Raw genomic sequence first — 13,600 nt, 5'->3', positions numbered from 1 at the left:
CTCCAGCAGCGTCTCAGACAAAGGATTTAAGCCGAGAGGGCTGGACCAGTGCTCACTCAAAGCCTGCCCACAGGCGAATGATGTCACCAACGTGTGAAAAAACTCACACATGCGCACAAGGGTTCAAGCATGTCTGATGTAATCGCACGTGATTCAAATCCATATAGTTTTTTTTTTTTTTTATAAAACTGTCGGTTTCTTTTCTAATAGACCTCGTACAATTACAAAAATGCTGTTTAAGGAAGAGGACAAGGAGTTCTGACACCACATGGACACCAATAAAATTATCACATGACCAATAGCAATTGTGCATCAATGTCACAAAAATGGTCAGGACTAATGGGAGCAATGACTCAAATGTTAAAGTAAATTTAACCTAACCCTGACATGTAATATAATCTGAACCTTTGTTTGTACAAGCTGCCTGGATCTTGTGTCAGTCTTGTAGAAATGAACAATTACTTTTTTTAAATGAAGTGACAGTTTGGTATTTCAAAACAAAAACATACAGTACATTTTGCAAAATAAAATATTCAGTTTCCAGCAAGGCTTTAAACTGGAATGAAAACAAAAGTTGGACATAATTGATATGTCACTATAGGAACAAAAATGAAACCTAAAACTACATATTTTTTCAGTATTCCAGAAAAATTGTTTTTTTTTTTTTTAAAATAATGGTAACCGATAAATAATATTGTTTAATTCTGTTACAAAGCAACAACAACAACAAAAATTCTGTTTGCAGCAAACCTGTGCTGAATTCACTTCCTGCCTTCCTCTGAACTTCATGCATGTCTTTCAATGAGTATAAAAATTTACAAGCAGCAACTGGTTAATGTAAAATATGTTGTGGTCACTGTTTCCAACCAGAGGAGGTAAATGCTGTCCTATGTACCTTATAAATGTTGTTCTCAGACATCAACTTCATCATTGTTTAATGGACAGGCTAAAGCATAGCATAGATGGTTCACTGTGGCATTAGCAATATACTATAGTGTAAAATCTAGGTTCCATCATTGGACCAAGTGACAGACTTTGATGGCCAGAAGCCCAAAGGAAAAAGAATAAGTTGCTGTTCCTTGACTAGCCACTTGAGGCAGGCTCCAAAAGCGAGTAAGTTCTCATTCAACACCATGTTAAAATATCCAACTTTAGAGCAGAAATAACCATGTTTACAGCCTGGTACAAAAAGCGGTGTTAGTTTCTATAGATAGTTTCCCCCTCCATGACAACTGAATGGGGATGGTTTTTTTTTTCTAACTTCTTAGTTTAAGATGTTTGTGGACTTTCTCATAACTGCAGAGAAAACTCTGAGACATTGACATGGTGTTGTCCTGCCTCATTTCTTTTCGCCACTGCAATACCAGTCACACCAACGCTGCCAACATGGTGACACCCAGATATGGGCTTCATATCGACAACTGCAGGTCTTGAAAACAAAGTTTTTTGTTATTATCAATATCCATTCATTTTCTGCCATTTATCCGTGTCTGGGTCATGGTGAAAGTCGACCAACCAGCTCAACTCACACTTCCCTATCTTCAGTTTGTCCAGTGTACGTGGTGTGTCCATAAAGTAATGGTCCTTTTTATTTTTTTTTTAAACTATATGGATTTCATTCATATGTTTTTACGTCAGACATGCTTGAACCCTCGTACACATGCGTGAGTTTTTCCACGCCTGTCGGTGAGTCATTTGCCTGTGAGCACGCCTTGTGGAAGGAGTGGTCCTGCCCCCTCGTCGGATTTTCATTGTCTGGAAATGGCGGAATGAAAAGGACTTTTTTTCCATCAGAATTTTTTCAGAAGCTGTTAGAGACTGGCACCTGGAAAGCATTCGAAAAATTTATCTGACTTTTGGTGAAAATTTTACGGGCTTCACGGAGAATAAGGACTTTAACTACAGCTTATTGGACCCTTTTAAGGGCGGTCGGTGCGCCGCGCTCCGAGCTGCGACGTCGCGGCACAAACCACTGGATCATTTCTAAGCTGATGGCTCTGTGGATACGAGACCTTCGTGTGCTCTTTCTCTGGTTATCACAAGAGCTGCCATTTTCCGGCAGATTTCACTTTTAACAAGAGATTTTGTCATGGAAAGCCGCGCGGAGGCTTCACGCGCCATGACCGATTCACTGATGAAGCGAGATAAAGGAACACCTCCGTTTCGGAGTGTTAGAGGACAAGTTGGGACATGTTCAGCTCTCCACAAGTTCTCTTATACTCACTCGACTGGTAAGCACTGAAAGCCGAGATAGACATGTCCATATATATATATATATATATATATATATATATATATATATATATATACAGGCTTGGGGAGTAACAGAATACATGTATCGGCGTTTCGTAATTAGGATACAAAAAAAAGGTAACTGTATTCCGCTACAGTTACAGAAAAAAGACGTATTCAGATTACAGGTATATTTAGTAAAAATGGGGATTAGTTCGCAGGATTACAATTTTAAGGCATGTTATGATATTATCTGTATATAATATTTTTTTTTTTGTTGGAAACGAAAACGTCCCTTCATGGACAGCGACATGATGTCTTCTAACTGGCAAAATATTGATGAAGTACCCGGATGTTAATGCATTTTCAAGAAAAATGCTCGCAAAATACGTGTTAAAATGTGGATATCGAGCCTGTAAAATTAAATGACATTAAATTATGTCAGGAAAGTATTAAACTTACTCTGACACTCACACATTCCCAAATAGTAGTGTTGAAAGTTACACGGATCTGCGCTGTTCAAGCTGCTGATCTGAGGCGTCCTGCAGCTGCTGCTGTGTTCAATGCAGCGCGGCTCCTAAAACCATTACAATACATTTATATACATATTATATTTTTACACAATTATCCTTTATTGACCGAGTTTCATTCATGAAGTCAGTGGTGTGGGTACAAATCTCTATGTGTGGGTGTGACTGTGAGCGGCACAGCGCGGGTCATTATATTCTCATTATTTTAAGGTACAAATTAAAAAAATAAATCCCCAGTCTTGTCGAACAATTTTAGTCACTAATGACAAGTATTTTAACTAGACATTGGTCTAGCAGTGGAAAATATCAACTAGACATAAGTGAAGAGTTAATGGTTCGTGTCATCGGGCGACACAGGTACGGCAGGAGACATACAGCTGTTTATCATCCAAATATCACGGACAAAGTGACAAGAAGAACCAAAACCACTTACTTATGTAAGGAAATATTGTCTCCCTTGTTCCTCCATTTCTGGCTTTGCCAACATGCGCAGCTTTCTGGCATATTCCACCTGTTTCTTGAACTTCTATGTGCGCAAATCACTAACTTGCTCAAAATTAAAATGGAGATCACGTCTCCTTACTGACAGTATTTACTTAATGGTTTTCATTATGCTTTTGTTCTTATTTTGAAAGTTCAATAAGTGGACTGATATGTTAAAGATGGTGTGAATGCCATGTGAAAGACTAAAGTAAGATAATTTTATGTTTACTGAACAAGTAGCAGAATTTTTTTTTTTTTTTTGTATATTGTTCTGCAAGCCACTTTTAATTAGTTTTCATTATCCTTCATTTGTTTGGCATTTTTTGTTGAAAATTTAGCAGGTGAACACTGGGTGTGTTTAAAACAATATTGTGGGTGCTCTTAATTCATAATGTGAAGTAAAACAGAGCATGTCATGTAAAAGAAACAGTTTTATTTTTGCTTAATAAACTGTACTATGTGGTCAAGACTATTTATATTTAGTTTCTTTTGTCTGTATTAGCATATTTGATATTGGAGTAATCCAGAAGTAATTGAAAGTAATCAAATTACATTACTTTAATATTATGGTACTTGGATTACTTTACTGACTACATTTTTCAACAGGTAACTAGTAACTGTATCGGAATACATTTTTAAAGTAATATATATATATATATAAGAGCAGGGGTGGTGGCCAAGTGGTTAATGAGCTTGGTTTCAGTGCAGAAGGTTCTGGGTTCAAATCCCACCCCTGCCACATTTCTCCATGTAATGTGGAGTTGCATCAGGAAGGGTTATCTTTTATGACGCTAAACTGATAAACTGCTAAAAAATGTATCTTTATTACAGATAACCAATAACTTTTAGTAGTGAGTCGGATGCGGCCACATCAGATTATACTGTCGGCTTCTGATAAACCAGTTTCACTTTAAGCACCGCAGGGGCTGCTGGGTAAATTCAAGGATCACAAACACAAAAAGAACGCACGAAAAATGAATGAATAAAAAAAAAAACCCAAACACTGTCATCATCTTTCAAAACCAGTAAAACACAGTGTTAGAAGTCACAGTTTATCTCAGTATTATATTCACCGTCATTTACAAACTAAAATCTGCTGCTTTTTTCACACATTTTGAACCCTGTGGCTTAAACAACTGAAATACGTCCATTAATGCATTGATTGGCAGAGTAAAAGACACGTAGTAAATATAAATTCTTACCCGTTACTTTCAGTGGGATTCATGAAGAAAATAATCCACATAAAGAGTCCTATCGAAAACAGTGTCTAAAATAGTGAAGAAAAGTCCCTCTGTAACACAGCTTGTCCTCTGACACGCCGAAACGGAGGTGTTCCTTTGTCTCGCTTCCAAAGCGAATCAGTCTTTACGCGCGAAGCTTCCGCGCGGCTTTCCATGACAAAATCTCTTGTTAAAAGTGAAATCTGCCGGAAAATGGCTGATGTCCAGCTCTTGTGATAACCAGAGAAAGAGCACACGACGGTCTCGTATCCACAGAGCCATCCGTTTAGAAATGGTCCGGTGGCTTGTGCCGCGTTGTCGCAGCTCGGAGCGCGGCACGCCGAGCGTCCTTAAAGGGGTCCTTAAAGCTGTACTAACAGACCTTATTCTCTGTGAAGCCCGTAAAATTTTCACCGAAAGCCAGATAAATTTTTTGAATGGTTTCCAGGTGCCAGTCTCTAACAGCTTCTGAAAAAATTCTGATGAAAAAACCCCAAATCATTCCGCCATTTCCAGACAATGAAAATCCGACGACGGGGCGGGACCACTCCTTCCACAAGGCGTGCTCACAGGCGAATGATGTCACCGACAGGTGTGGAAAAACTCACGCATGCGCACAAGGGTTCAAGCTTGTCTGACAACAGAGAAAACATATGAATCAAATCCATATAGTTTAAAAAAAAAATAAAAAGTTACGATACTTTATGGACAGACCTCGTATATATATGAGACAGTTTCTTTAAGACTGCAAGGGAAGCTCAGCTTTCCCTAAAATGTCAAAAAAAAAAAAAAAAAAAAAAATTAAGTGGTATGCGTTATAACCATCGATTTCTATTTAATCCACTAGATGGCGGATGCAGCCTGTGAGCTGTTGCCAGCAGCCGCCATCTTGCTTAGTGTTATTCTGCGTCATCAGACATTATATTAAATAGAAATATGATAATGCGCTGACTTAAACTTGGGTTAAAGTGATCTGAAAACGCTGTTTTGTGCAGCCTTCGAGTACAGCGCAAAGGTTTGTCAGCTGGTTAAATCAAGGGTAAATAGATAAAAATAAATAATAATAAATTGTGATGTGAGCTTTCATAAGTGTGTATTATATGTAATATTAATGATGTGGGGAAATGACGGAAATTGCTGAAAAAGGTTAGAAAATTATTTATTTTTGTGTCGCTCTGTATTCTGTACTGAGTTCAGCTTTACTGCCACCAATAACCAGCAAAAATCTATTTAAGCATAAAAATTCTAAAAGAAAAAATAATATAGCACCTTCAACTGCACCACAGACTAAAACAGTTAAATGTGGTCTATTAAACATTAGGTCTCTCTCTTCTAAGTCCCTGTTAGTAAATTATATAATAATTGATCAACATATTGATTTATTCTGCCTTACAGAAACCTGGTTACAGCAGGATGAATATGTTAGTTTAAATGAGTCAACACCCCCGAGTCACACTAACTGCCAGAACGCTCGTAGCACGGGCCGAGGCGGAGGATTAGCAGCAATCTTCCATTCCATATTATTAATTAATCACAAACCCAGACAGAGCTTTAATTCATTTGAAAGCTTGACTCTTAGTCTTGTCCATCCAAATTGGAAGTCCCAAAAAACAGTTTTATTTGTTGTTATCTATCGTCCACCTGGTTGTTACTGTGAGTTTCTCTGTGAATTTTCGGACCTTTTGTCTGACTTAGTGCTTAGCTCAGATAAGATAATTATAGTGGGGGATTTTAACATCCACACAGATGCTGAGAATGACAGCCTCAACACTGCATTTAATCTATTATTAGACTCAATTGGCTTTGCTCAAAATGTAAATGAGTCCACCCACCACTTTAATCATATCTTAGATCTTGTTCTGACTTATGGTATGAAAATTGAAGACTTAACAGTATTCCCTGAAAACTCCCTTCTGTCTGATCATTTCTTAATAACATTTACATTTACTCTGATGGACTACCCAGCAGTGGGGAATAAGTTTCATTACACTAGAAGTCTTTCAGAAAGCGCTGTAACTAGGTTTAAGGATATGATTCCTTCTTTATGTTCTCTAATGCCATATACCAACACAGTGCAGAGTAGCTACCTAAACTCTGTAAGTGAGATAGAGTATCTCGTCAATAGTTTTACATCCTCATTGAAGACAACTTTGGATGCTGTAACTCCTCTGAAAAAGAGAGCTTTAAATCAGAAGTGCCTGACTCCGTGGTATAACTCACAAACTCGCAGCTTAAAGCAGATAACCCGTAAGTTGGAGAGGAAATGGCGTCTCACTAATTTAGAAGATCTTCACTTAGCCTGGAAAAAGAGTCTGTTGCTCTATAAAAAAGCCCTCCGTAAAGCTAGGACATCTTACTACTCATCACTAATTGAAGAAAATAAGAACAACCCCAGGTTTCTTTTCAGCACTGTAGCCAGGCTGACAAAGAGTCAGAGCTCTATTGAGCCGAGTATTCCTTTAACTTTAACTAGTAATGACTTCATGACTTTCTTTGGTAATAAAATTTTAACTATTAGAGAAAAAATTACTTAGACCCCATTCCTACCAGGCTGCTCAAGGAAGCCCTACCATTATTTAATGCTTCGATCTTAAATATGATCAATCTATCTTCATTAGTTGGCTATGTACCACAGGCTTTTAAGGTGGCAGTAATTAAACCATTACTTAAAAAGCCATCACTTGACCCAGCTATCTTAGCTAATTATAGGCCAATCTCCAACCTTCCTTTTCTCTCAAAAATTCTTGAAAGGGTAGTTGTAAAACAGCTAACTGATCATCTGCAGAGGAATGGTCTATTTGAAGAGTTTCAGTCAGGTTTTAGAATTCATCATAGTACAGAAACAGCATTAGTGAAGGTTACAAATGATCTTCTTATGGCCTCAGACAGTGGACTCATCTCTGTGCTTGTTCTGTTAGACCTCAGTGCTGCTTTTGATACTGTTGACCATAAAATTTTATTACAGAGATTAGAGCATGCCATAGGTATTAAAGGCACTGCGCTGTGGTGGTTTGAATCATATTTATCTAATAGATTACAATTTGTTCATCTAAATGGGGAATCTTCTTCACAGACTAAGGTTAATTATGGAGTTCCACAAGGTTCTGTGCTAGGACCAATTTTATTCACTTTATACATGCTTCCCTTAGGCAGTATTATTAGATGGTATTGCTTAAATTTTCATTGTTCGCAGATGATTCCCAGCTTTATCTATCCATGAATCCAGAGGACACACCAATTAGCCAAACTGCAGGATTGTCTTACAGCCATAAAGACATGGATGACCTCTAATTTCCTGCTTTTAAACTCAGATAAAACTGAAGTTATTGTACTTGGCCCCACAAATCTTAGAAACATGGTGTCTAACCAGATCCTTACTCTGGATGGCATTACCCTGACCTCTAGAGTCATTTTTGATCAGGATATGTCATTCAAAGTGCATATTAAACAAATATGTAGGACTGCTTTTTTGCATTTACGCAATATCTCTAAAATTAGAAAGGTCTTGTCTCAGAGTGATGCTGAAAAACTAATTCATGCATTTATTTCCTCTAGGCTGGACTATTGTAATTCATTATTATCAGGTTGTCCTAAAAGTTCCCTGTAAAGCCTTCAGTTAATTCAAAATGCTGCAGCTAGAGTACTAACGGGGACTAGAAGGAGAGAGCATATCTCACCCATATTGGCCTCTCTTCATTGGCTTCCTGTTAATTCTAGAATAGAATTTAAAATTCTTCTTCTTACTTATAAGGTTTTGAATAATCAGGTCCCATCTTATCTTAGGGACCTCATAGTACCATATCACCCCAATAGAGCGCTTCGCTCTTTGACTGCAGGCTTACTTGTAGTTCCTAGGGTTTGTAAGAGTAGAATGGGAGGCAGAGCCTTCAGCTTTCAGGCTCCTCTCCTGTGGAACCAGCTCCCAATTCGGATCAGGGAGAGAGACACCCTCTCTACTTTTAAGATTAGGCTTAAAACTTTCCTTTTTGCTAAAGCTTATAGTTAGGGCTGGATCAGGTGACCCTGAACCATCCCTTAGTTATGCTGCTATAGACTTAGACTGCTGGGGGGTTCCCATGATGCACTGAGTGTTTCTTTCTCTTTTTGCTCTGTATGCACTACTCTGCATTTAATCATTAGTGATTGATCTCTGCTCCCCTCCACAGCATGTCTTTTTCCTGGTTCTCTCCCTTAGCCCCAACCAGTCCCAGCAGAAGACAGCCCCTCCCTGAGCCTGGTTCTGCTGGAGGTTTCTTCCTGTTAAAAGGGAGTTTTTCCTTCCCACTGTCGCCAAGTGCTTGCTCACAGGGGGTCGTTTTGACCGTTGGGGTTTTTTACGTAATTATTTTATGGCCTTGCCTTACAATATAAAGCGCCTTGGGGCAACTGTTTGTTGTGATTTGGCACTATATAAATAAAATTGATGATGATGATGAATGTTTTGTCTGACAAATATCGCACCATTCCTTTAGCGATTCAATTAGAAGTCTCACTTTCATAAGTCTCAATTTATCCCATTTTAATTATCGTCATGTTTTTTTTCTTCACATCAGGTTTTCCATCCTTAGATATTCTGTCAGAGCAAATTCATAGAATGGAAATACTTTTTCTCTCAATTTGGTGGGTCACATGACAGTTGCTTTGACTTTGTATATTCTGCTAATATAAGAATATATGAGGTCTGTTAGAAAAGTATCAGACCTTTTTATTTTTTGCAAAAACCTGATGGATTTGAATCACGTGTGCTTGCATGAGCAAACCTTGAACCTTCGTGTGCATGCGTGAACTTTTTCACGCCTGTCGATTGCATCATTTGCTGGTAAGCAGCCTTTGTGTGGGACATGTGTTGTGCGCTCGGCGGATTTTCATTGCAAGGAAAAAGACGGAACGACTGGAGCAGCGCCGCATCAAATTTTGCCAGAAACTGGGCGACAGCCAGGTGGAAACTATTCGGATGATTCAGGCGGCTTTCGGTGACTTTTCAGTCGTGTGACTATCCGAGAAATTGTGGAAGAGGTGGGCATGTCACAGCATGTCCTGTGAGACTTCAACACGGAGGCGATTTTGCTCCGCCGTCAGCAGCAGCATGAATTTCGCCGCCTCTCTTTTCATGGCCAAATCTTCTGTCACAGTGGAATGTACTGAAAAAGTGCTGATGTCCACCTCTTCCGCAATTTCTCGGACAGTCACACGACGGTCCCGCATCACCACAGCGTTCACTTTGGAATAATCTGGTCATTTCAGCATGTTGATGGCTGACCGGAGCGTGACTTGCTCACACGCGATTCAAATCCATCAGGTTTTTGCAAAAAATAAAAAGGTCCGATACTTTTCTAACAGACCTCGTACACAAATGAGATTCATTTCTCTGTGATATACTGAATATTCCAGTCTAGTGTTTTCAGATTTCTTTCAACTTGCTCCAGAAATTATTCAATAATCTTACTTTTGCTGTGGCTGGCGTGGCTGTTTCATTTATTTATTTCTATTATTTGATATTTTCATGGAGAAGTGCTCCATAAAAGCAGCGCCACAGGTGGGTTAAGAGCAGTCTTTAATATTATTATCTTTAACATGATGTGAGTGTGTGAAGCTCTTACTTTCACCCCTGATTATTTCCCATCTTAACTTCATAATGAAATTAATTAAGGATCAGTCTAGTATCTGGTGTTGTGGCAGACATAGTATGTTTGACAAACTGATGGTATTATTTTCTGTCTGGACTGGGACTAACAAATTCATTCAAGTCTATTATATAAAAAGTCTGATCCTCTTCTGTATTTGTTTTGACAAATAGTGGCTGTACAAATGTGGGACTGGGTTTGAATAAATGTAACACCACAGTAAAAGCACGGAAAATGCAGAGCTATCATGAAACTCTTAAAAACATTGATCATGCCCGCATTGATTTCTATTGATGTCTGGTTGTTAGATGCTAACCAAGATGGTGGCGCTCTGGCAGCAGCCAGCAAATGAGCGGATCACCGCTGTCCTCCATCTAGTGAGTAAATAGGAATCGAAGGTTAGAACACGTTCATCTTGAAGACAAGTTAGTTCAGAATCAGCTACTTATCACAAATCGATTGACTCTATTTTGTTAACTTCTCATAAATCTTTTTTCTCATACAGTCTGTGGTCAATGCATTTTCCTGTAGAAGCCGAGCGTCCGTTCACTTCAATGGGACTGCCTGGAAAGGTTTTTTCATTGCCACGAAGCGCGATGGTCATTGGATAAAACCACGATTTTGTCCCGCCCCCGGACGCTGAGCTTCTCCTGGGGTGGATGGAGCTCTGGGCGGGCCTGCACGTGGAGTTCTGCACAATGATTGGATGATCAGTCGAAAGGCTAAATCCCGTTTTGATTGACAGCTATAGGAATAAGAATTAGTTTTGCGTATTCATGCGTTTTTAATTAATGCCAAAGTGTTTTACGTGCGCTATGAAGCAGTTTGTTTTAAAGGCACACAGAGAAGCACACTGGATTAGACGTTATGTGAGAAGATCTCAGTAAGTTACTCTCTGCTTCGTTCTTCAGTAAGTGTTTAAAAGTTGTTGCACGTTAATTAACGTCCCGGTTTGCAACACATCATCAAAGTATTCATAGTTATAAGTCCATCCGGGCATATGTGGTAATAATTAGTGGTTGCTGATGTATTTTATTTATGAAAATTAGTGACGGACAAACTGAAGCGTTTTGAACCACTGACTCAATATGAAGCAATGGTTCAGTGTTTTGAAGCTTTGATACAATTAGATATGGTGACATCTGCTGGCCAATCTTTAAAATCACATTTGCATGGAACAATGTCAGGAAACAGGCTCTGTTACATATGTTTAATAATAAAGGTTCTATGTGCTTCTTGAAATTTTTGATGATATTTTTGTTTAAAAACATAAATAATATTCTCGTAAAAGTCCCTTATTTTCGCTCAGGGTCACCACAGCAGATCCAAGGTGAACCTGCATATTGATTCTGGCACAGGTTTTATGCTGGAAGCGCTTCCTGACGTAATTCCACATTACATGGAGAAATGTGGCAGGGGTGGGTTTTGAACCAGGAACCTTCCGCACTGAAACCAAGCGCACTAACCTCTTGGTAATTGTGCCATCATAAAATACTATATGCAACGGAGATATAAATTACTCAGCCACATAGGGTGTGCAGCCAGTACATTCTGAGTGCCGGTCCCAAGCCCGGATAAATGAGGAGGGTTGCTTCAGGAAGGGCATCCGGTGTAAAACAAGCCAACCAAATATGCAGACTAAGAATCGAATTTCCATACCGGATCGGTCGCGGCCCGGGTTAACAATGTCCGCCACTGGTGCTGTTGCCCAACAGGGTGCTGGTGGAAATTGGGCTACTGCTGGGCGAAGATGACGAAGAAGAGTAGGAGAACGTTTCCACAAACAGCGGGAGAAGAAGAAAACTTGAAGGGTGGGAATGAGAGTGGGGACTTTGAATGTTGGTAGTATGACTGGTAAAGGGAGAGAGCTGGCTGATATGATGGAGAGGAGAAAGGTAGACATATTGTGTGTGCAAAAGACCAAGTGGAAGGGAAGTAAGAGCAGGAGCATCGGCGCTGAGAGCTCAACAAAGGATCAGATGGTGGAAGCTGAAGGAGGAAGACTGTTGTGTGAAATTTAGCACTGGTTGGAGGGGAAGCAATTTTGGACAACTGGAAAAATACTACAGATGTGGTGAGGGAGACAGCTAGGACAGTACTGGGTATGACATCTGGACAGTGGAAGGAAGAAAAGGAGACTTTGTGGTGGACTGAAGAGGTCCAGGAAAGCATAAGGAGAAAGAGGTTGGCAAAAAAGTTTTGGGATAGTCGGAGAGATGAAGAAAGTAGACAGGAGTACAAGGAGATGCGGCGTAAGGCAAAAAGAGATGTGGCAAAAGCGAAGGAAAAGGCATATTGCGAGCTGTACAAGAAGTTGAATAGTAAGGAAGGAGAAAAGGACTTGTATCGATTGGCCAGACAAAGGGACAGAGCAGGAAATGATGTGCAGCAGGTTAGAGTGGTAAAAGATGCACATGGTAATGTGCTGACAAGTGAGGAGTGTGTGCTGAGAAGGTGGAGGGAATATTTTGAAGAGCTGATGAATAAAGAAAATGAGCGAGAGAAAAGGCTGGATGATGTGGTGAGAGTAAATCAGGAAGTACAAGAGATTAGTAAGGAAGAAGTGAGGGCTGCTATGAAGAGGATGAAGAGTGGAAAGGCAGTTGGTCCAGATGACATTCCAGTGGAGGCATGGAAATGTCTAGGAGAGATGGCAGTAGAATTTCTAACCAGATTGTTTAATAAAATCTTGGAAAGTGAGAGGATGCCTGAGGAGTGGAGACAAAGTATGCTGCTTCCTATTTTCAAGAACAAGGGTGATGTGCAGAGCTGCAGTAACTCCAGAGGCATAAAGGTGATCAGCCACAGCATGAAGTTATGGGAAAGAGTAGCAGAAGCTAGGCTTAGAAAACAGGTGAAGATCTGTGAGCAGCAATATGGTTTCATGACAAGAAAGAGCACTACAGATGCAATGTTTGCTCTGAGAATACTGTTGGAGAAGTACAGAGAAGGCCAGAAAGAGTTACATTGTGTGTTTGTGGACTTAGAAAAAGTTTATGATAGGGTGCCAAGAGAAGAGCTGTGGTATTGTATGAGGAAGTCTGGAGTGGCAGAGAAGTATGTTAGGGTAGTGCAGGACATGTACAAGAATAATGTGACAGCGGTGAGATGCGCAGTTGGAATGACAGACTCATTCAAGGTGGAGGTGGGATTACAACAAGGATCAGCTCTGAGCCCTTTCTTGTTTGCAGTGGTGATGGACAGTTTGACGGATGAGATCAGGCAGGAGTCCCCATGGCCTATGATGTTTGCAGATGACATTGTGATCTGTAGTAAGAGTAGAGAGCAAGTTGAGTCTACTCTGGAGAGGTGGAGATACGCTTTGGAGAGAAGGGGAATGAAAGTCAGAAGAAGCAAGACTGAGTACATGTGTGTGAATGGGAGGGAGCCCAGTGGAATAGTGCAGTTTCAAGGAGTAGAAGTGGCGAAAGTAGATGAGTTTAAATACTTGGGGTCTACTGTTCAAAGTAATGGAGAGTGTGGTAGAGAGGTGAAGAAGAGAGTGCAGGTA

Source organism: Thalassophryne amazonica, chromosome 3, assembly GCF_902500255.1.
Source record: "Thalassophryne amazonica chromosome 3, fThaAma1.1, whole genome shotgun sequence".
In the NCBI taxonomy this organism is placed as follows: Eukaryota; Metazoa; Chordata; class Actinopteri; order Batrachoidiformes; family Batrachoididae; genus Thalassophryne; species Thalassophryne amazonica.
This window is presented reverse-complemented; position numbering follows the sequence as displayed.